The sequence below is a fragment of the Nuphar pumila genome, chromosome 6, assembly GCF_984573655.1.
Source record: "Nuphar pumila chromosome 6, dmNupPumi1.hap1.1, whole genome shotgun sequence".
NCBI lineage: Eukaryota > Viridiplantae > Streptophyta > Magnoliopsida > Nymphaeales > Nymphaeaceae > Nuphar > Nuphar pumila.
The window spans coordinates 84,003,558-84,029,396 of record NC_143254.1 but is presented as its reverse complement, the minus strand read 5'-3'; positions in this window follow the sequence as shown (position 1 = coordinate 84,029,396).

Genomic DNA, 25,839 nt, shown 5'->3' with positions numbered 1-25,839 from the left:
ACTTAATGCTTATGCCCATAGACCGAAGAAAAAAAAATATCCATATCAAAAAAATTTGATGAACGGATGAAATGAAAGCTTGAACTGGTCACCAATTTATTGAATCGGTTCTCAATCCTTATGAAGCGACTATAAAACCTCTGAACCGATGATATAATCCCTTGAATCGGTCTCAAATCGCAAAGAATTGGTCAAAAAGACCCCCGAACCAGTTCCAAAACTGGATGAACCAGTCAAAATACCCCCGTACCAGTTCTAAAATTGGATAAATCGGTCAAAACAAGTTCTAAATCGGTTCAGAATACATTGAACCGGGTCTATAACACTCTCAACTGATCTCTGCTACAGTGAACTGATCTCAGTTGTCTAAGAACCAGTTCCAGAGAGACCCGGATCGATTCAAAAACAGTCTGAACCAGTTCAGGCACTGTTACAGGCCATTCAGATCTGGTTCTATCAGGCTGACGGATCCAGAACCGTATAATTCGATTTTAACCGGATTCTGGATCTGCCACTAAAAAAAACGGATTCAGCTAACCCGAATCCGATCCAGAGAGTTATTTTCGGATTCAAAATCTGAGACCTGGAGATCTGTATCCGGATCCGACCCAGATCAAAATCATGGGTCGGTACAGGTCATCAAATCTAGGCTTGAACCACAACCCGATCCAAAAGGAACTTAGTGGATCGGGTAGGATTCCAGAAATCCAAAATGGATATCACAGACCCGACCCGAATCCAAAACATAATGGGTCGGGGTCAAAGGGATTTGGGATTCATTACCCGAGAACCAGATTCGATCCAAAAAGACTTTTATCGATCAGATTGGGTAATATGGATCGAATTCGCTTATGGACCCAATCCTAACCCAAATCTCTGTGGGTGATGGTACAGAACCGAGTCCCCACCCAAATCCCGGATCCGATCCAGATTGCCTGATGGATCAGTTTGGTTGGGGAGGGGAGGGTCCAGATCCGAATTTGGACCCGATTCAATTTCTTATGGATTGATGCAAACGGAGCAAGGGCCGGGTCCAGACCCAACCCGAGAGTATAAATACTCTCTGTACGATTTAGGGTTTCGAAAAACCCCAAATCGTCTCTGCTTCCTCTCTCTTTCTCTCCCTTTCTCAGCAAGCGTCGTCGTCGGTCCGGCGGTCCGACAAATAAATGGTCGTCGGCGGTAGCCTCTACCACCCATCTGCGGCTGGCGGTGGTTGGCGCTACCTCTAACAGCCCGGTACACCGCAGAAGGAGGCAATGTCGGTCATGGACGGCAACAAACCTGGCGACCGACAAGTAGCGCCCTGCAAGGGAGAAAGCACAGCAGATGAAGCCCCGTTTGACGGAGAAGATCAGTCGGATGAGCATAGGCGTAGCTGGAATAGTGGGTCCATAACCAATTGTTGGGTTCAGCCTGCGTACAAACAATGAACAACAGGAAGGCATACCTGATACCACCATCGGTGAACCGAGATCGGTGGCTGGCGGTGGCGATCAGAGTAAGGGAAGTCGCTAGTGGTGGCTGGAGCAGAGGAAGGCTTCTTTTCAACCGGACTGCGGCCCTCCACGAGCACAGGCTACCGGATGGAATCTGTGAGAAGGACCAGTTCCCTTGTCAAATGGGAAAAACTCTTGAATAGAGAGGTAAGCAAAGCAAAAAAACTTTATTGTGCCTCTTTCTGGTTTTCCTTGTATTTTTGTATCTCTCTCTTTTGATTGGGGTCGCCCATGATACCCCATTTATAGGCACAGAGTGGGAGCGGTTTGTGCAACTGTTCTCCCTTGATTCTGTGCGGGTTTAACAGAAGAAACACCTTCCTTGGGGGAGGGTTATCAACATCATGGGTAACCACCACCAACGTGGTCGTTTATCCCAAGGGGAAAATCTTGTTGTATACCTTTTAACGTGGAGGATGGGTTATCTGCTTTTGCCGCTAATCTTTTTTATTGTCACATTGGTCATCTTCCTCCCTTCCCCCTAATGTGTTTAGGGAAGTCTATGTGAAAGAGGTTGAGCACTCGGTCATATCTAAAATAAAAACTGTGGGCGGGCCTTAACTTAGCTTTGGCAGGTCGTATCACTCTGGTTAAGCATGTTCTCTCTTGTGTCTATTGCATTACATTCAACTCTTTCGTCTCCTTAAACTAAGAACCGCTTGAATAGGGTGTTTTAAATCTTTATTTGGTCCGGCAAGAATGGTAGGGAGAGGATTCATTTGGTTTCTTGGGACTTGATTACAAGGTCCAAGGAGGAGGGTGGCCTTGGCATTGGAGACCTCGTTGGAATGAGTCGCTTCTTATCAAAGGGTCGTGGTTGTTGGAATTATAAGCTAGACTCTTCGTATTCCTCCCTCATTTTTGGGAAACTCATTTTACTTTAAGGCTTGTTGGAATTATAAGCTAGACTCTTCGTATTCCTCCCTCATTTTTGGGAAACTCATTTTACTTTAAGGCTTGTTGGAATTATAAGCTAGACTCTTCGTATTCCTCCCTCATTTTGGGAACTTGTTTTACATTAAGGCTATTTGAAGTTTTCTATGTAACTCTTTGGGTTCCTCTCCCATTTATTTCTTTTCTTTGAAAATGTAATAGTCTTTTAGTTTTTCTATGGTAGGAATTTATTATGTAATTAAATTCTAGTTGGGCTTAAATGCTATATATATAGCAGCCATGTATCCTCATTTTGACAAGTCATTGGAATGTATTGAAGTCTTTTGTAGCCTTCTCCTTCTCTTGCACCATTTCTGTGTGTTTTTCATTCTAGAGAACAATCTTCTTCTCTAGTTTGTTGCTTTATTTTCAACATAGTGGTATCAGAGCTAGGATGGCTTCCAACAATATGGTGCAACCACAAGTTCCTTGCTTTGCTGGAAAAAATTACAACAAGTGGAGTATTCAAATGAAGGCATTCTTTGGCTCTCAAGATCTATGAGACATTGTTGAAAGTGGCTTCGATGAGATGGACAATGTGGAGGGCATCACTCAACGACAACAAACTGAGTTGAAGGAAAACCGGAAGAAGAACAATAAGGCTTTGTTCTATATTTATCAAGCGGTTGATGAAGGCATTTTCGAAAGAATATCTACGGCGAAATCGGCAAAGGAAGCATGGGATACTCTCTATACAGCATATAAAGGAGAAGACAAGGTAAAAATGGTGAGACTCCAAACTCTTAGAAGTGAATTTGATTCTTTAAGAATGAAGGAATCTGAAACGATTGAAGCTTTTTTCAATCGAGTCTTCTCCATTGTTAATCAAATGCGAGTAAATGGTGAAAAACTTGAAGATCAAAGAGTTGTTGAAAAAATATTAAGGAGCCTAACTCGCAAGTTTGAACATATTGTTGTTGCTATAGAAGAATCCAAAGACTTATCCACTTTGTCCATTGATAGTTTAATGGGATCACTTCAATCTCATGAACTTCATATAAAGCAATTTGATTCTCCTCCAATCGAACAAGCTTTTCAGACACAACTCTCTATTCGTGGTGGTGCTCGAGGACGAAGAGGAAGAGGAAGAGGATATGGAGGTGGTAGAAATCAAGAAACGAAAGAAGATGCTTGTGATTCATCTTATTCTATGCGAGGAAGAGGTCAAGGTAGAGGTCGAGGTCGTGGTCGCTCTCTCTCACAAGTTCAATGCTTTCATTGTCAGAAGTATGGTCACACCATAAAGTTCTGTAGAAAGAGATTGGCAGAAAAAAACCAAAAGGAGGTAACTTTCATGCATGAGAAAAATGAAATTCTTGATGATGATATTCTCTTTCTTGCTTGTGATACCAAAGAAGAAACACATGATGAAGTATGGTATATTAATAGTGGTTGTAGTAACCACATGACTGGAAACAAAAAATTATTTGTGGACTTAAATGAAATGGTTCAAACTGAAGTTAGAACAGGTGATGATAATAGGCTTGCTGTCAAGGGACGTGGTGATATTCTTGTTAAAACTAACCATGGCAGCAAGCACGTCACCGATGTTTTCTATGTTCCAGGCCTCAAACACAATCTTTTGAGTGTTGGGCAACTTATTCTAAAAGGATATGATCTTCATTTCAAAGGAGAAATATGTGAAATTAAGGATAAGAAGAATGCTCTCATAGCCGAGGTGAAAATGACTCAAAACAAAATGTTTCCATTTATATTTCAAAATGTTGCTCTTCCTTGCTTCAATACTATTATTAAAGATCCATCATGGTTGTGGCATCTTCGATATGGACATTTGAACTTCAGTTCTTTATCTCTTATGTGCAAAAAACATATAGTCAAAGGCATGCCTAACATTCATCAGCAAGACAAAATTTGTGAAGGTTGTGTTCTTGGAAAACATCACAGAGACTCTTTTCCTGGTGGCAAATCTTGGCGAGCATCAAAACCACTTGAGTTGGTTCATTTTGATCTATGCGGCCCCATGCACACCACATCTATTGGAGGTAATCATTATTTTTTAACTTTCATTGATGACTTCAGTCGAAAGACATGGGTTTATTTTCTAAAAGAAAAATCTGAGGTGTTCAAATGTTTTAAGCAATTTATGACATTTGTTGAAAAGCAAAGTGATCTTTCTATTAAAACCTTGCGTACTGATCGTGGGGTTGAATATATGTCAAATGAGTTTGAGGAATTCTTGAAAAAGAAGGGCATCCGTCATCAGTTGACTACTCGATACACACCTCAACAAAACGGCGTTGCGGAAAGGAAGAATCGCACGATCATGGAGATGGCAAGAAGTATGTTGAAATCTAAAGGTATGCCTAACATATTCTGGGCTGAATCAATGACATGTGCTATCTATCTTCTTAATCGTGCCCCCACTAAAAGTGTTCAAGACCTAACTCCTCAAGAAGCTTGGAGTGGGCAAAAACCATGTGTTGCTCATTTGAAAGTATTTGGCAGCATATGTTATTCTCATATTCCCGATGAACGAAGGAGCAAGCTTGAAGATAAATCTGAAAAATGTATCCTTGTTGGGTACAGTGAATGCTCAAAGGCTTATAAGCTTTACAATCCAATCACCAAGAAAATTATTATAAGAAGAGATGTAAAATTCAATGAAGAAGAATCTTGGAATTGGGATGGAGAGAATGAAAATAAAAAATCACATTTCATTAATAAGGAGGAGAGTCATGAACCAAGTGGTGATGGAGATACTTCACTCTCCTCTTCATCTACACATTTATCACCATCTTCCTCATCTTCAAGGAGTTCTGAATCTTCTCCTATGAAGACAAGAAGTCTTCAAGAAATTTATGAAACAACAAGAAGAAATCTTGAAGAAGACTTGGTGAATTTTGCTTTATTTGTGGACGCCGATCCAATTACTTATGAAGAAGCATCTCAAGAAGAGAAGTGGAGAATTGCTATGAATCAAGAAATGAACTCCATTGAAAGAAATCATACTTGGGAGTTGACTGAGCTCCAAAATGGACACAAATCTATTGGCGTCAAGTGGGCATATAAAACAAAATTCAACTCAAATGGAGAAGTTTAAAAATGCAAAGCTCGGCTGGTGGTAAAAGGTTACAAGCAAAGATATGGCGTTGATTTTAATGAAGTTTTTGCTCCTGTGGCTCGCCTTGAAACAATTCGCATGGTGTTAGCTTTGGCTGCTCAAAGAAAATGGAAGGTCTTCCAAATGGATGTAAAATCAGCATTCTTGAATGGTCTCCTTGAAGAAGAAGTGTATATTGATCAACCTCCGGGTTATGTAAAGAAGGGTGAAGAAAACAAAGTGTGTCGATTAAAGAAGGCTTTATATGGGCTAAAACAAGCGCCAAGGGCTTGGTATAGTTGCATTGATGGATATTTCTTGAGGAATGGATTCAAAAGGTGTCCTTTTGAGCATACTCTATTCATCAAAGAAGGCAATCAAGGGGAATTCTTAGTCATATGCTTATATGTTGATGATTTAATAATTACCGGCACTAGTGCAAGCATGTGTGAAAATTTCAAGAAGGATATGATGCACGAATTCGAAATGACTGACATGGGGCTTCTCCATTTTTTTCTGGGCATTGAAGTAAAGCAAGCCGAAGATGGAATATTCATATCTCAAAAAAGGTATGCTGAAAATATATTAAAGAAGTTCAGAATGGAGGGTGCTACACCTCTTAATACTCCCATGGAAGTTGGCTTGAAACTTAGCAAAAATGATGGTGAGAGAAAGATCGATGCAACTCTCTATAGAAGCCTTGTTGGTAGTCTTATGTACTTGACTGCTACAAGACCTGATCTTATGTTTGCTGTCAGCATGATTAGCAGATTTATGGAATCTCCTTCTAATATTCATTGGGACATAGGCAAAAGAATTTTGAGATATGTGCGTGGCACTATCAATTATGGAATTCATTATAAATATGTCGAAGATTCAAAATTGGTGGGTTTTTGTGATAGTGATTGGGGTGGCAATAGAGATGATAGTAAAAGCACTTCAGGTTTCGTTTTTCACATTGGCTTAGGTGCAATTTCGTGGGCATCGAAGAAGCAAGAAGTTGTGGCTCTCTCCACAACCGAAGCTGAGTATATTTCATTGGCTCTTTCTAATTGTCAAGCTCTTTGGCTAAGGTGGATTCTTCATGAGCTAAAGCATCCTCAATATGAAAGCACTCCTTTGTTTTGTGACAATAGTTCAGCCATAGCACTCACCAAAAATCCAGTTTTTCATGGCAAAAGCAAGCATATTCGAATCAAGTATCATTTCATTAGAGACTTGGTCAAAGATGGAGATATCAATGTCAAGTTTTGCAAGACCCAAGACCAAGTGGCTGATATCTTTACAAAAGCATTGAAGAATGAAACTTTCAATAAATTGAGAGAGAAATTAGGTGTCGTTATAGTCTAGCTTAAGAGGGGCTGTTGGAATTATAAGCTAGACTCTTCGTATTCCTCCCTCATTTTTGGGAAACTCATTTTACTTTAAGGCTTGTTGGAATTATAAGCTAGACTCTTCGTATTCCTCCCTCATTTTTGGGAAACTCATTTTACTTTAAGGCTTGTTGGAATTATAAGCTAGACTCTTCGTATTCCTCCCTCATTTTGGGAACTCGTTTTACATTAAGGCTATTTGAAGTTTTCTATGCAACTCTTTGGGTTCCTCTCCCATTTATTTCTTTTCTTTGAAAATGTAATAGTCTTTTAGTTTTTTTATGGTAGAAATTTATTATGTAATTAAATTCTAGTTGGGCTTGAATGCTATATATATAGCAGCCATGTATCCTCATTTTGACAAGTCATTGGAATGTATTGAAGTCTTTTGTAGCCTTCTCCTTCTCTTGCACCATTTCTGTATGTTTTTCATTCTAGAGAACAATCTTCTTCTCTAATTTGTTGCTTTATTTCCAACAGTGGTTGCTTAGTGATAAGTTTTGGGCCTCCGTTTTGAGGGCTAAGTACCACCTCTCCGGCTGGCCATCGGAATGGGTTGAGGGTTTTAAATGGTTGAATGGGTTCTGCATTTGGAAGGGCCGGTCAAAATTCATCCCCACTCTTGTTAAGGCTTCTTTCATTTCGCTTGGAGATGGATTCCGCACTCTTTTGGAAAGATAAATGAAGTCTTTCATCTAATTTGGCACCATTCAACCTTCGTCTGGGATGTACATACTGATCTGCGTGGAATCCTTATTGGCACTCACCTGAAGAAGTTCGGCAGCAACATCATGTTTATTTGGCGTTGTTCTGTCTTAATCGTTTGGTGATCCCTATGGCTTCAGCGCAACTCAAGAAGGCACACAGGATTCAGCTTATCCAGCGCTAGCTTGGCTAATGCTGCTCGACGGGAGTTGCTGCTCAGACTACGGTGGAAAGGCATCGATGTGCCTGACTTCCTGCGCATCTCTTATTAGCGTGTAGGCATAGTCTCTCTTTCAGTTAGGCTGATCCTGCCGCATGTGTTTTGGTGGATTGTCTCTGAGATCTTCACTACTGTTTTAATTTTGCTGTAATGGTCGTCACTAACGCAAATCATGTATTATTTCATTAATTTTTTATAATAATGATATTTTTCTTTCAAAAAAAATCACTCATCTAGAAAATATTGCACCAAGGTTGGATGTGTGATGACAGTTTTCACAATAAACAAAAACATGCGCCCCACCAAAGTGTCAGATTTACTATCATGGAAAATAGCTCCAGTTTTAGACAAAAATGGGATATTTTCCTGTGAAATAAGCATGTGTGTGTATTTTCTTGCATACATAGCCATCACTATTCTATATATACATAAATACAATAAGTTCATAAACACGGTGAAATCATGTACCCTGTACAATTTTTTGATTTGTTTTGTTTTTCTTTTTTTTAGCATAAAGGTTATGGGTCGAGAGGTGTCATGTTGACAAGGTCCTAAGTTGGTGTCTTCAATGTAAAACTTCACAACTACTCTGTCCTCCCTACCCACCGTGGATAGGTAACCCTGTGCAAATTAATCAAGTTTACTTATCAACAATACTAACCATGAACCCTCATTTAACATGAAAATGATATGTAGAAACTGTTGAAACAGAAAATATCATACCACCCTGGAGAATAATGATATTTCCCACAAAATATAACAATATTCCTCAAATATCCACCCACTCGTTTGGCTGTATTTTTTGTCATTTCTGATGATTTTACCCTTCTGCTAAAATGTACAAGCGACTTTTGCTATCACAAATCCGATGGAACGATCTCCAGTCTTTAAAGTTTTAGTGATGCTCCCTTTTACAAGAGACACAATTTCCTGTACAACAAATAGAGACTCCTTACTTTGCAACATCTGTAGTTGCTATCACTTGTTTCTGGATAACTTCACTCCATGTTACTGCCTGAAAGAAGTGTATGCAAAGATTAGTGACACTCCCTTTAAGAACTAGTGACACTCCTATTTAAGATTAGCAACACTCTCTTTTGAACGTGAAAGTATTGTATGTGGCACACATTAGTGACACACACTCTCTTGTGCATGTGTCTATGTCTTTGTATGTGCATGCACCATGCACAAGTTCTATTGCAAAAGCAAAAGTTCAGTTGCTTACAAGTTTTTCTTGAATTTGCCTACGGATGAATAACTTATGGCTCCTATCCATGAATTTTTTTTTTTTTTTGAAAGAATGTTCTTTAAAAAGCACATAAGGTGTATGGGTGTGAAAAGGTGTGTGTCCCTGCGACTGCCTAACTAGTCGATGGTTTGCATTGGCCACTTACACCACACTCTTTCAGCGATTTCCCATCTCAGCCTAAGGTGAACACCTTCCATGTCACCTCGTGATCCCCCTAAAAATCTGTTGATTCTCTCCAACCAAATTAATCTTCATGTTGTAAGAATCCACACCTGCCAAGCAAATTCCATTGTTTCCCCGATGATTGAAGGTGTCTCGCTTTAATTGGGTGTCTTGGGAATTGTAAAATATCCAATTTCATAATCAAGTCCCCAAGGTTTCATGTAACATGGTTTGAATGAAGCCACAATCCCAAAACAAATGTTGCAGTGATTCCTCATCCTTCAAGCATAATGAGCAACGGCTACTGGCTCTTGAGAGGCACCTCAGTGTTCACTTTTCCTTTCAAAAACAGCCACCCCATCAGAGAACTCCATAAAGGCAGTCCCCCACCCCATAGTAAATGCTTGGGTAGCCAAGGAGCTTACAAATTGACCAGGGCTAGGTAAAAAGAGGTTGCCTAGTATTGGCCATTCACCTTTAGCATCCAACAAATGGAATCAATTCAATTCAATGGGGACCATTGTGATAGGTTACTCATGAGGGCAGACCACTGCTGAAATGCCGATTCTCAAGGTTCTCTACATAAGACAATATCCCAATAATGTGTTTGTGTAGACCAAACCTCAGAAACTCGACTATACTTCTCTCATGCGGCATCATATAACTTGTAACACCTCGATTTGAGACCTCGAGAGTCTAAGTCCGGTTGGTATTGCTTTTCAAAGGGAAAGCATACAAAGTTCATATAGAGAAAACATGGCAAAAAAAATTTATAATAAACTCATTTTCATTGACAAAGTTCATCATTTTATAACATAAGAAAATAATAATTACATGAGTATTCAATGACAAGAAATAAATCTAACAATTACTCTACTACAAAGTTAGAGTAGTTGATTATGTCCTACCTATGCTAGTGTGCCTAGAACTTACAGTTGTAATTATAGAGGGATGAGTCCACAACTCAGTAAAGAATATTTATAAGCAATAAATGACTTTAACTTACAATTGTAATCGGTTCTAAACCCCTAATCTGAGTTTAGTTTTTGGCACACCACACAAAGTTTGTATATTTTAAATTTTTCTCTTAATTCTCCCAATCAAACACTCACTCACAATAGACTATAACACTAAGTTGACTATATCAATCATAACCGTCTATGGGCGTAGCAACCTGCGTAGAACATTTTAATTCTACATTATTAACCAGACTATGAATCATACACTCTCAATTATCCCTAGATCACCAAGCACTGCAGTAAAACAATAAGGGGAACCCCACCGGTAGCTAGCCAATAAGTCAAACTCAAACTCAAAATGGTTCATGCTACATCCTAACCATAATGACTTTCAATCATCCATGGTTGTCTAAAGTCTCAGATACTGTGTATATAACCCTAAGTTATATTTTAAGAATATTACATTGAACTTTACTCTCAAACTCATGGTGCACTCTTTCTCTCATGAGTGCTATCATGAAATAATCACGACGGATCACATTCTCAATCTCAAAATGATATTAGGGTTCATACTTTGTATCATACTAAGCATGCAACGATGTAGAGTCTCTACGTCATTAAATCACTGGCGGCCCACTCGCTATGGTGGTTGCACTCTAACCGGGAACCAGGTAGCCATTTTCACATGTCATCACTTTCGGGATTTAAAAGGTTAAGCATGTTAATCTTAATATAAATTCAAACGATATAACCAAATTTAAGAGACTCAAGGTTAATCGTAATCTCATCACAATGCATGTTATTCGAAGATTATAACATGGGTATGTTATCATAAAACAATCCCTTTATAATATGCATGACATATCATGATTGGCATGTGCATATAATCATCCCATTGCAATTAATTCATGCATGGTCATTCTATGTATATCATATTCACAGTCAAAAACTATATTTCTAAACATGGTAATATACAACAACAATCATAATATGCAGCGCAATATGATTTATTTACACTAAGATTACTTATAATATCTCTTACCTTAAATATGAATGTTGTATTTTAGTTATAATCGAGTCTCAAGTGGCTCTAACAATAAAATTTGATCATCACATAAGCATGTTCATATTAATACACATATTTTCTTTATATTTAAAAAATTACCAAAATACCTCTCCTGAGTCTACTCATCATACCTCAATTTTTATACTCCTGATTTGACCAAAACCATAAGACAAGAAGATTCTCTTCTACGATACGAGTCCAATGTACCAAACCTCACTCAATTCTGAGTTTAGAGTGCAAAGTCATGCTCATTTTACTTAATTGGATATTAGGTACACCCAAGGGTAATTTGGTTATTTTAACTCTTATGATTTAACCTGACTCATCTTAAGTCAAAAACAAGTTTGATCTGAGTTTAGATTACTCGGTTAAGTGAACCTAGTCTCGACCCAACTAGGTTTGGTTTAAAAACTCAATTGGATTATCAAAATTCATAATAAATTGCAAAGTGGATCTAGATCCAGTTCTGATCTGGATCTAGAACTATTAGACTGGATTCACATCCATTTTTATCTTGATCTAGAACTCATCCATTCAGCTATAAGTTAGATCTAGATCCAGCTATATATTGAATCCAAAACTGATCCAAACAGTCTTGAATTGAATCTAGATCTAGTTTTAACCTGAATCTAGTATTGTTTCATCAACTCCATACCAGATCTAAACCCATTTTTTTGTCTGGATCTGTTGACTTGGATCAATTCAGACCGACTGGATCGTACTAGATCTAAATTAAGTCTAGTCCAGATCCAAATAGGAAACTGAGATCTTGTCAGACTCAACTCGGTTTGATTCAGGCAGAACCGGTTTGGTTAACTGAGTCGAGTTTGAAACAGTTGACCAGACTTGGTCTGAACTAGACAGAGTCGGTCTTGGTCAAACCCGACCCGATCTGAGTTCACACCCAGACCAATTCGGTCTGACCGAGTTGGACCGGTTCAGTTGACTAATTTTTTTTTTTTACTTGGTTAGGCTCGACAACCTGGGTATAAAGTGGAAGGGGCACAACCCCTTCTCGACCTCTCTCCTTCTTTGCTATAGAGGTTGTTGGCAACCTCTGGTTGTCGGCCCTCTTTCTCTCTCTCTTTCTCGGCAACACTGTCGGTAGCTATGGTTACTGATTTTGTTTTTTTTCTTCTTTTTTTTTACAACCTATCAGAAGCTATAGTTGTCGGCCTTCTAAAAAAAAGGATGATATGGGGAGGATGAACAGGAAGAAAGGGTATACCTGTAGTGGTCACTGATGGTGCTCTAACGATTGCCTCCCTCCTTTCCGATACTCTCAAGGTATGCTCTCTCTCTCTTTGCAACTCTTCCTCTCTCTTTCTTTATAGAGCCCTCATGGTGGGGTCAGGATAAACTTCACCCCACCTCATGATCGTGGGGGGCAAGATTTATCCTTATCCCCTCAAACCCCTGCAATGAGAGTGAGTGGAAGGTGCTTTCGAAATTGGATGAACAGTCTTGTGTTCTCATTTCTTTTTTACCTTCCCACCCCACCCAACTTCATCGGTTGGGTTTTACACAACTCTAGGAATGCCTCCCGACCATCAATCTTGCCAAAACAATGTATTATTGCCATCTCCAACTTGAATTTCTATGAATTAGCAACGAAACTGTAAAGCCAAAATCCACCACTTCCAAATACCAAATCCTCTTCTCCATTTGTAATTCTCCACCCAATTCTCAAAGCACCCAATCAAGTTATATTTTTTCCATAATATTATGCACCTGCTTTCGCCCCTACTTATCCACCACAGGCACTTGGCCAAGAGTGCCAAATTAAATGTGTGAATATTCACTCTCAGCCAACCAAGATCCAAGGGTTTTGTTATCTCTATCTAATTCACCAACGATTTTTTTTCCCATTCAAATTATTACTGTGTGATATGAATTTTTGAAATATTGCAGTTATGCGCTTCTCAACTTAAGATAGCAAAAATTGTATAAAGTGAAGGACCATACTTGATATATTGAAATACAACGAATTATTCCTTCCTGCCCTTGACAAAAAGTGAGACGCACGTACCTAGATTTCTTTTTTTTAAGGAAAACACCTAATTCAAGTGGTGGGGCTGGGAGAGATTGTTACACTGCCATATCACCCACTCTCGAGTTGATAAAACCCCCCAGTCGCTCGTTACTCACTGAGAAGCTTGGTGCTTCAGCCTTAAGACAAATGATGCCCACCAGATGTATTAAACTTTTGATGTCCTTCAACTCAAAGGCGTTGAGCCTTCCCATCTAGTTATGTATTTTATTGCTTAATTAATGAATGCTAATAATGGCACTTATCGGCTATTCAAGTGCTTTTTTGATGATAATGATGAATAATGAATGCAAGTATTTTGAACAATCATGACAATACTTAATTATTAAATAAGATTCATTCTTGCAACTCCAGTCATCTTAAAGAATGTAAATGCGTCAAACATCTATCTCAAAACAGACTCAACCTAGATTTATTAGATTCCTTTGATGACACACCCTTTGTTGTCGTCTACTGTCGTCGGAGTACCATTTGTCGTCATCTGCTGTCACTGGAGCACCATTTATTGTCGTCAAAGCACCATTTGTCATCGTCTGTTCATGAAAAATAGTTGAACTACCAGAGGAATCAACATTATTTTTATTGTTCATCATGATACCAAGATGCAAGCATCGAACTGAGTAGACAAAGAATGATGATTTACAAAAGAGATAATGATGGTAGTGTCGAACTGAGTAGATAGAGAGCGGCGATTTACAACAGAGATTATATCATAGAGTAGTGATTTACAGTAGAAATCAGATCAGAGAGTAGCGATTTATAATAGAAATCGGATCAGAGAGTAGCGGTTTATAATGAAAATCAGATCAGAGAGTAGCGATTTGCAGTAGAAATTAGATTAGAGAGTAGCGATTTACAGTAGAAAGCATATCAGAAAGTAGCGATTTACAGCAGAGATCAATTCAAAGAGTAGCAATTTACAGTGAAAATCAGATCAGAGAGTAGCATTTTACAGTAGAAATCATATCAGAGAATAACAATTTTTACTATAAATTGTTACTCTCTGATCTGATTTCTACTGTAAATCGTTACTCTCTAATATAATTTCTACAGTAAATCGCTACTCTCTGATTTGATCTCTATTGTAAATTATTGTTCTCTGTCTACTTAGTTCAACACCGCTACCATTATCTCTTCTGTAAATCGCTATTTTTTGCCTACTCAGTTCAACGCTTGCACCCTGGTATCATGATGAACAGTAGACAAAATGTCAATTCTTCTGATAGTTCAACTATTTCTCACAAGCAGACGATGACAAAGGGTGCTCCTACGGCAATAGACGATGGCAAAAAGTGCTCTGACGGCAGTAGACGATGACAAAGGGTGAAACGACGACAGTAAAGGGTGCTCCGGCAACAGTAGACAACGACAAAGGGAGCTCCTATTACAGCAGATGGTGCATTTTCAAAGGGTGATCCGAAACGTTTAGGGCAAAATATTGTGAGGAGCTCCTGTTACAGAAGAAGAGTTTACTGCTTAGGGCGAAAATAGAATGTTTGGACTTTAAAGAAGATCATCCTCTATTTTTTGGATGGAGGATATTTTTGTTCTTTCTTAGAATCGTCGTTCATGGCAAGAATGACGAGAAAGGATACTTAAGTCTTTGCAACCGCACCAGACTCCGATGCTAACTAATGCCAACACACATGGGGATACAAGCCCCATGTGCTTACATACGTGGCGCTCATTCGGACTCCCGGAGACGCACCTGAGTGTTCGAAGGGGAGAACATATAACCTTTTTTGGGATCTAATATTCCCAAATTCTAACCATACTTGGGTCTATATCTGAATTGACCAAGCCCTAATCGGGCAGATCATAATTCAAAAAATTTATGCTGTGAGACCTAGGGTGGCCGGGAATTAGCCTTGATGGAATTCAGTTTCTTGGTCGAACATGCTTATTGGACCATAGGCATGTCAACATATGGTCCTAACCTGTCACACTTGGATCAGGATCTGACCAATTGACTATGTATCAGTGAGGTAGTTGTGTTTGGTGTGAGGCTGGTCTACTTTTTTTACAGAACACTCTGATGGCCTGACATTATATAAGGAGAATGGCTAAGCGGGTGGCCAACCATGCACAATTTCAAAACCAAGATAGCTTCTCAACAAACTAAAACCAAGTACCAACTTAGTTTCAAATATTCTATAAATACCCAGCGCTAGCTGCTTCTCTACTCAACACCCTTCAAAGCACCAGATCTCCTGCTGTCCAAGAAAACTTGTAGTGTCCCTCAATGGCTTCCCAAGCTTCACTCTTCTTAGTTCTCCTTGTCTCTCTCTCCCTGATGAGCAGTGATGTGTGTCTTGCTGGGCGCTATTTGTTGGAAGCTGAGGAACCAGGGTTGACCCCCCATGAGCCCACATTTCCATCCTTCCCCAAGCCTGAACTGCCTCAACTGCCAACCATCCCCATTCTGCCTGAACCAAAACTTCCAGAGATCCCTAAGCCAACTCTACCTGAATTTCCCACCTTCCATAAGCCAACTCTCCCAGAATTTCCCCCTCTGCCAAAGCCAACTCTACCAGAAATGCCCACTCTGCCTCATCCAACTTTGCCTGAGTTGCCAACTTTTCCTAAGCCAACTTTACCAGGGTTGCTTGCAGTTCCTAAGCCAACTTTACCATGATTACCATTACACACAATCCCAACTACACATCTATTAATCCTATCCATCATAGTCTTTAGCATGGATGCCATGGCCTATATTGCATATTCTACAGGGTTAACTTGTGAGCTGATGGGCTCCCTTCATTTGGAGTGCATTATGTTCCTTGTTTGTCTTCTCTTATGTGTATAGTTGAATGGTGGCATATACTTATGTGTCCAATACTTCTTTCTTGCGTTTGTTACGTTCTTTGTCATTTGTATCTCATCTCAATTGATCCGCAGCTGTCATATGTCTCCTATTATTATGTAATAAAGTCATTTACCAGGAAAATGTTCACACACAAGCAACTCTCTCTCTCTCTCTCTCTCTCTCTCTCTCTCTCTCTCTCTCTCTCTCTCTCTCAGAACGAATCTGGTAAAAATGAGGTTTTACAAAGGCTATCATAAAATGCCAAACAAAGCATGGAGGGAGGATCAGGTGCAATGTGATGCATACTTTTAGTGCGCTGCTGCACCTGATCACTTTCCACCTTTGGGGTACATCCTGTCAGGTGTAGGGCCAAAGCAATGATGAAGGGTGATCAGGTATAGCGGCACACTAAAAGTGGAATTGCATTGCACCTGATTCTCCCTCCAAAACATGACACCTGTGATGTTTGCAATCCAAAGTGGCTGGTGAGTCCCACGAAATAGGTCAAGTATCACTGCTAAATTGTCGTTTTACATAAAACATTTTATTTGATCTTCTCCATTGATCTTGTCTGCTTTCACATGCAAAATATATCGATTACCAAAATCAAAATTAATTTTTAGTTATAGTTCTACACGCAAATTTAACACTAAGTAAATAAAATCCATGGAACTGAAAAAGAAACCAATATTTTACTCCAAATATTGGAGAGAGCTTTCCTGTGAAATCATGCCTATCTTACCTGCAGAGCACGTATTATGATATCTTACTTCAAAGCTTTGCACTAAACTTTGGATAGTGCGTATCCAATGCTTCAGTAAGCTTGTTAGCAATTGCACTCGCATACGTGCACGAACCGTCACAGATCTGCGTCAAATAGCACTGCAAGTTTTATTTATATAAATTCAAAAAGAAAAAGTTAGAGGTATAACCTATCATATAGATGTCACAGAAGAATTCCAAGGTATGCACGCATTACCGCAGACTCTCATTAATAAACTTTAGCACTTCACAAGTAAATATTTTGCTTGCACAGGGCGAAAGCAAATAATCACCGGTCTGTAACGATTTTTGAAATGCCATGTTAGTGCCTTGCATTAATCATCATTGTCAAGGTCATTCTAAAAATAAGTTCGGGCAAATAATTTATTTTTACAGAAATTCCTCTAGTATACAAGTGATAGCTCGTAGACACGATTTGTTGTCTATGAGATTAGTAAATTAGGCTTGGTGGTGACAGTGTAACACCAAACCATATTGTAAAATAGTGAATGTTGGCAAAAAAAGGTAAAATTGATACTGATTGCTTCTAAAATAGTGCATGTTGGCAATGACACACATTCAAACACAAAAAAAAATGCATTAAAAAAAGAGGTAGCAAGAAAACAAGTAGGATATCTCACCCCGTTGACAGACACACCAGCAGCAATGTCAAGTTCACAGGTTTTTCTTTGTCAGAAAATGTTGTTTATTACAAGTAGATAAATGCATATATGAGTTAACGTGTCCATTTATCAGTATCTCAGCTTTGGTTCAAAAAAAATCCTACGATATATGACGTGCAGACCAGCATAGGAATATAGTATTACACATGAATCCATACATACGAACATATATACAAAGAAAGTACTAGAGAGAAAATGTGGCAATAAACACCACCAATGCAAGCATTGAATGAGTAAACATGCGCATACTTGTCTCTAGATGCGTATAAGTACCTTAGTATTGAACAAGAACATATTATGATCACCAAAGTCTGCACCACTGGCATGGAGGATCTCAAGCTGGAGCTCCTCAAGTGCCTTTGATACAAAAAGAAGGCAGTTCTTCTTCCTCCTGGTCAACTTGATGATCGCTTCATCATCCACAATCCTGACCTCAACCCAGGATCCACCTTTGGAGGTCCTTCTTAGCCATGAACTCCTTAGAGGCCCATTGGAGGTTTCCTCTTTATGGGTCTTGAATTCTCCATTAGGTGGTTCAACTGAGAATCCCTCCATGTCTGCCACTGCTGCTTCATCATTCCCATGCTTCTGCCTCTTGCTTCTCCTCTCTTCACACCTCTTCTTATCAAGTAGTAATTTGAGCTCGTTAATTGACCTTAGGTGCTCTTTGATGTAGTCAATTGCATAGCTTACTAATGAAGCTGTCTTTCTATAGTTACGAACCAAAGACCAATTCAGCTAAACATGGAAATTTTCAAACGAGAGAGAGGAGTAAGTGTTAGGTGCAAGAAGGGTGGGGAGAGAGAATTCAAATATGAAACGTGGGCTGTTTTCCCTTTTTTGGAAAAAGTTGGTTTTGATGACGTGGAATAGTCCCATATTGATGGTGTTTGAGTTTGTTGTGGGCTTTATAACCCACATGTAAACTCTTACACTTGTTCCCGAGAAGAAGGGGTTGGGATGACTACCACACACACACGTGCGGGCGCCCGCTCGTCGTGCCGTGCCGAGTCGGGCCGGGCTTGGGTTTGGGTTTGGGTAATTGGCCCTTTAGGCCATTCGTGGGTTATAAAAGCGTGGTTAGGGCTGGGGTTATTACACAGATCCTAGATGCACTGATTTCTGAAGAAGAGCTCTGTGGTTTTCTCTTTCCCTGTTGCTCTCTCTCTCACTCCTAAGTTATCCTGAAAGGGGTTTGTCTGCAACATCGGTTCGTAGAGGTTGTTTTCGAAGGACGATCTATCAGAGTGCACCGTTCTGATCGTCAAGGCTATTGTATTTTGAGGGAAGGACGCCGGACCCTGTTTGCACTATATGTGGGGGCAAATCTTCTCTAAGGGGAGTACTTTCATACGCCTTAGCCTTTTACACAGTATTAACATGTTTTTCTTGTTTTTCTTGTATTTTGTGCATCTGTTTGTGCATATGCTATTGTCTGGATTTTGGTTTTATGCGGAAACTGTCATGCTTGCTCCCTGTTATTGTTTCGATCGACTGGCAATCATGATTTCAATAATGCTGCATTTTCTGCTTTATGTCATGATGTTGATTGTGAAACTGCGTGATCCGAAAAACGATCCAACAGACTTAGAGAAGATTCTAAGCATGTCGACCTCTTCTGCTTTTGTACTAAAAGTGGACATGTCTGGTATGCCAGAAAAGTTTGTCAGTCAGAATTTCAAGTGTTGGCAGCAACGCATGAAAATATAATTCACTACGATAGGGTTGTTGTTTGTTCTAGAACTCGACTGCCCTTCAGTTTCTGATACTGACCCTGACCCTGCTGCAGTCACTGCGGTTGTAGAGTAGAAAGAAAAGGACAGTATATGTTATGGTTGCACATTGTTGGCTTTATCCAACACGTTGTTTGATGTGTATTGTTCATCGTCAACCACTGCTAAGGGCCTATGGGATCAACTTGACAAAAAGTATAATACCGAAGACCAAGGTCTTGAAAAGTACTCAATTGCCAAGTTTCTGAAATATCAGATGGTTGAGGGCAATTCGGTCACTGAGAAGGCACACAAGTTTTTGTTGTTGCTCCATAGTTTGGCTGAGGCTGATATGAAACTTCCTGAGAAGTTTCAAGTAATGACCATCGTGGAGAAATTTCCTAAGTCATGGGTAGACTTCGGTATGTCTCTCAAGCACCGTAGAGGAAAGATTTTCCTGGATGATCTTATGGTTGCCATTGTCATTGAAGAAAAGCATAGGAGCCAGAAACAGGTCGTGATGCCAACTGAACAGCTTAAGGTGAACATGATGACTGGATCTTTTAAAGGCAAGGGACAAAAACCAAAATCTGCAATGAAAAACCAATTTAAACCTAAGGCCAAAATCTAAAAAAAGGCAAAGAACAAACTGTGTTGTAACTGTGGGCAGGTTGGGCACTGGGCTAAGGAATGTCCTTCCAAGAAGGCCAAAGCTCATGGAAACACAGATGGAACGTCTCAAGTCAACATAGTGACTGAGGTCGTTGAGACCAGTAGTGGGTACGTTTCTGTTAACCCGTAAATCTATCACGTTTATGAGCCAACTGAGTGGTTGGTTGACACTGAGGCTAATGTGCACGTTTATGCTGATAAGTCTGTCTTTGTCTCATACCAGGCTGTTGCAGGCAGATCCGTGACTATGGGCAATTCAACGGCTGTAAAGGTGTTAGGGATTAGACGCGTGGATTTGAAGTTTCCTTCAGGACGAGTTTTGTCTTTACACAGAGTGCACCATGTGCCTGTAGTTAGAAGAAACATTCTAAGTGGTTCATGTCTTATTAGAAAGGGTTATGAATTTAACTTTAAATATAATAAAGTTGTTGATTTACATTCTGGAACATTTATTGGCAAGGGGTATTTAGATAATGGTTTGTTTAAACTTCGTGTTGAACATGTTTGCAGTGATAAATTAGAAAATGATGTTTCTTTTGATTCATTGTCTAATGTTGCATATAACATAGAATCATCTTATTTGTGGCATAATAGATTAGGTCATGTGAATTTCAATTCTATGAAACACATGATGAACTTGAAAATGATTCTTGAGCATTCCATTGATAAAACTAAAAAATGTAAAATTTGTGTGCAAGCAAAACAATATAGAAAACCATTCTATACAATTGATAGAGATTTTGAAATATTGGATCTGGTGCACACAGATATCTGTGAGTTTAATGAAGTGTTAACCAGAAATCATAAAAAGTATTTTATCACTTTTATAGATGATAGCACTAAATACTGTTATGTGTATCTGCTAAAATCAAAAGATGAAGCTTTTGATAAGTTTCTTATTTTTAAGAATGAAGCAGAAACACAAACTAGTAAAAAACTGAAAAGATTGAGTTCTGATAGAGGAGGAGAATATACCTCTAATAAACTCAATGAATATTGCAAATCTGTTGGCATAGTTCATGAGTTTACTGCTTCATATTCTCCTTAATCTAATGGGATAGCAGAAAGAAAGAATAGAACCCTAACTGACATGATTAATGCTCTACTTGGGAGTTTTGGATTGCCTACCTATATGTGGGGGGATGCTCTGAATACAGCTTGCCATATTCTGAATAGAATTCCTCAGAAGCATAAAGACAATAGCCCTTTTGAACTCTGGAGAAATAGGAAATCGAGCTTGAAATACCTTAAAGTATGGGGGTGCCTTGCAAAGGTACTTGTCCTAGAGCACAACAGGAAGAAGCAGGGTCCTAAAACCATAGATGTTGTCTTTTTAGATTATGTAGATAACAGCTATGCCTATAAGTTCTTAATGATTAAATCTGAGATATCTGGCATAGATGTAAACTCTATTGTTGAGCTTCGAGAAGCTACATTCTTTGAGGATGTATTTCCCATGAAAGTTAGTGTACCTTAGAATTTTTCTTCTTTAGATATACCTTCAACTTCTGAGTCTATTCTCAAACATGTGGAAAGGATGACAGATGTGGGGGTAGAATCATCTTGTTCTTATTCTAGACCCATTGAGTCTGAGGAAGTGGTTGAACCTAGAAGGAGTAAGAGACCACGGATTACCAAGGATTGGGGAAGTGATTTTATCACTTACCTTATCGAGGATGATCCTCTCACTTTCTGAGATGCAATGGCTTTACCTGAAGCAAGGCATTGGAAAGACACCATCAAGAGTGAAATGGACTCCATTGTCTCTAATGGCACTTGGGAACTGATTGACCTCTCTCGTGGTAGTTTCACAATTGGGTGCAAATGGATCTTTAAGAAAAAGTTGAAACCAGATGAATCCATTGACAAATACAAGGCGAGACTGGTTGCCAAGGGGTTCAAACAAAAGGAGGGAATAGATTACTTTGACACCTATTCTCTGGTTGCTCGGATGACCATAATTAGGGTGCTTATTGCACTGGCTTCCATTTATGATCTTTTGGTCCATCAAATGGACGTGAAGACCACTTTCTTGCATGGCGGTCTTGAAGAAGAGATCTATATAGATCAATCTGAGGGTTATGTGGCTTCTGGTAATGAAAACAAAGTTTGTAGATTTGTTAAGTCATTATATAGACTAAAACAAGCCCCTAAACAATGTCATGAGAAATTTGATATTGTTATTTTATCATTTGGCTTTGTTGTCAATGAATCTGATAAGTGTGTTTATTGCAAAGTTAAAAGTGATGGTTGTATTATTTTATGCTTGTATGTAAATGATATTCTATTGTTTGGTTCCAATATATGAATTGTGAATGAGACAAAGTTGTTTCTTAGTAGTAAGTTTGATATGAAGGATATGAGTGTTGCAAATGTAATCTTAGGCTTAAAGTTGACTCGTTCGGCTGATATGATAGTCATTTCTCAATCTCACTTTGTTGAGAAAGTACTTAAGAAATTTAGCTATAATCAAAGGAGATTTGTAGAAACTCCATATGACCCTTCTATTCCTCTTCATAAGAATACGACTGGTGTTCATGTGTCTCAATTTAGGTATTCCCAGATTATTAGAAGTTTGATGTATCTTGCAAATTGCATGAGACCGAATATTTCGTTCTCTGTGACAAAATTAAGTAGATACACAAGTTGTCCAAATCGCACTCATTGGAAGGCATTGGACAGGGTACTTAGGTACCTGAAAGGAATCATTTTCTTGAGTTTGCATTACAAGAGATTCCATGCAGTTCTTGAGGGATATAGTGATGCGAGTTGGATAGCCATGAACTCTGGGAGTTATGGCGTGACAAGGTATATATTTACGTTGGGTGGCGATGCAGTCGCCTGGATATCAGTAAAGCAGACCATCTTGTCTTGGTTTATTTTTGAGGTTGAACTCTGTGCTTTAGATATCACAGGATTGGAAGTTGAATGGTTAAAGGGACTTCTTGAGGAACTTCCTTTAATGAGCAAACCAATTCCTACAATATCTATGCATTGTGACAATATGGTCACTATTGCAAAGATTAAAAGCACAAAATATAACCAAAAGCAGAGAAGACACATCCAAGTCAGAATAAAATCTGTAAGGGAACTGGTGTCTCAGTTAGTGGTTGTTGTGGACTATGTTGGATCCAAAGAGAACACAGTTGATCCATTAACGAAAGGACTAGATAAGTCATTAGTCCTGAAATCCAGAGAGGGGATGGGACTGAAACCCATCAGTAGTTCATCTACAGTAGCAACTCAACCTATCTGAGTGGAGATCCCACAAAGTAGGTTCAATGTGGTAATAACAAGCTGTAGGGTGAACTGGATAGCACCTTATTTATGTGATACTATGTATTTGTGTCTGTTCCTCTGATTACTCTGGAAAGGTGTTGTAGTTGCTAGTTAAGGAAGAGTTAAAACTCTGAATAAGTTCAAAGTCTTCTAGGCGAGATGTTAGCAGTGCGTCTCTGAAGAAGACCCCCTATGTGAGTGTGACTGTGTGGCCGCAGTTTAAGGAATTGGGTTATTCCTGACGTCACTCATGAAACAGGATTCAGGGGCATGGCCTTTAATGTGCCGCCCCTAAATATTACAACCAGAACCTTTATTGTGTTGTTGCTAATGGACACTCATACACCAAAGGTTCAAGTTCAAGACTTCAGTTCACTTCGTTCCTGTGGGGGTAAAGTTAGTCAACTAAGGTAGTGGTTCAAACCGGAAGGTACCATTACTGAAAGCATGATATGTCCTGTTGCAGATTGTCTTATCTTGCATCTTGGTTTCCTCATGTTTCATTCTTTGAATTTGTGGGGGAATGTTTGGTGCAAGAAGGGTGGGGAGAGAGAATTCATATATGAAACATGGGTTGTTTTCCTTCTTTTTGGAAAAAGTTGGTTTTGATAACGTGGAATAGTCCCATATTGATGGTGTTTGAGTTTGTTGTGGGCTTTATAACCCACATATAAACTCTTACACTTGTTCCTGAGAACAAGGGGTTGGGATGACTACCACACACATGCACGCGCGCGCGCCCGCCCGCCGTGTCGTGTCGGGCCGGGCTGGGGTTTGGGTTCGGGTTCGGGTTCGGGTAATTGGCCCTTTAGGGCCATATCCAATCAAGACCAAAGTATCTTTTTGCTCAAAGTTTCTGTGGATATTTGGATTCTTTAACGGGTTATGAGAAATGATAACGGGTCACGACTCCTCGTAGTCCATGCCCGTTATGGCTCTTCGGATTTCGTTAACGGATCTCGACTCTTCGATTTCCGTTAACCGGTTCCTTCCACGCTTTATAACCATTTGTGGGTTATAAAAGCGTGGTTAGGGCTGGGGTTATTACGCAGATCCTAGACGCACTGATTTATGAAGAAGAGCTCTACAGTTTTCTCTTTCCCTGTTGCTCTCTCTCTCTCTCTATCTCCTGAGTTATCCTGAAAGGGGTTTGTCTGCAACATCGGTTCGTAGAGGTTGTTTTCGAATGACGATCTATCAGAGTGCACCGTTCTAATCGTCGAGGCTATTGTATCCTGGGGGAAGGACGCCGAACCATGTTTGCACTGTATGTGGGGGTGAATCTTCTCTAAGTGGAGTACTTTCGTATGCTTTAGCCTTTTACACAGTATTAACATGCTTTTCTTGTTTTTATTGTGTTCTGTGCATCTGTTTGTGCATATGTTGTTGTCTGGATTTTGGTTTTATGCGGAAACTGTCATGCTTGCTCCCTGTTATTGTTTCGATCGACTGTCAATCATGATTTCAATACTGTTGCATTTCCTGCTTTATGTCATGATGTTGATTATGAAACTGCGTGATCTAAAAAATGATCCAACAGTCAGTACTTTTGTTGCATGAGGAACCATAGACCCCAGAACTTTGTACTTGTCATTCATTGCTTCCCTCCTCTGTTTCTCTTTGGCAAAATGGTTAGTCCCTGCTTCTTCTTTCTTCAACTTTCTACACATCCCCCTCTTGACACCCCACGTTGAGTTTCCCTCTTGAAACAATTCACTTGCTTCATTCTCATCCATCCCTGAGTAGGGCCTCAAATTTAAATTGGAATCAGCAAAATTCTGCGGTAACCATTAAAACATATCCTTCAGTATTGGTGGATTTTATGGGATATTAGATTCCAATGGATCATACACGATTATGGATGTTAAGTTATTTTCAATATTTGAAATGAAGCCTGTGGAATTTACTAGGCAATTTGGAGAAAGCCAAGAAAGTTGGATGGTGTGGTGTAGGAAGAGTTCAGCATAGGACTAAATATGGTTGAGCTCAGACTAGTGCGATTGTTCTGACATGCTTTCTGTTGGTGGTGGTGTTTTAGTGATGAATCTTGCATTTCATTGGTCTCCCAAGTGGGTAGAAGCGGCAGCAAGGTTGAAGGCTGGAGGTTATGCGGCAGCTGACTTTGGTTAGTATGAAGGACGTCTTGAATGATTTAGGCACTGAATTCTGCTTCAAAGTTCAAAGTTGAGTTGATGTTGGTGCGCAATTGTGGGATGTGGTGTTTCTTATGTATCTTGATTGTGCACTAGGTCTTTAATGATGAAATTTGGGACCCCTAGGTTGCCACCCATGCCTGCTTCCACCACCACGCCCGTGCAGTAACCAGAAGTTTTAGTCTCATCAATTTCTGTTGGCATGAGGTTGATAGCCTTAAGATGATCGCATTCACCACACATGCTAGCTAGTGATGTATCCCTTGTTTCAAGCTTTTGGCTGCAAAAAGATTGATAGAAAATCAGCAGCCTATTACATTATCAGTTGACTCATTGATTACAAGTTCGAAGAGCCTAGAAATCGAAAAAAGTTAGCTTCTAACATTAGTGATGCCCTGGATTTTCTAAGAAACAGGGGACATAAATTTTCTATTCCAGCTTAGTTGGACGGAGATGGTGCCAATGGTGATAGAAGACATTACTTGAACAGAGGAG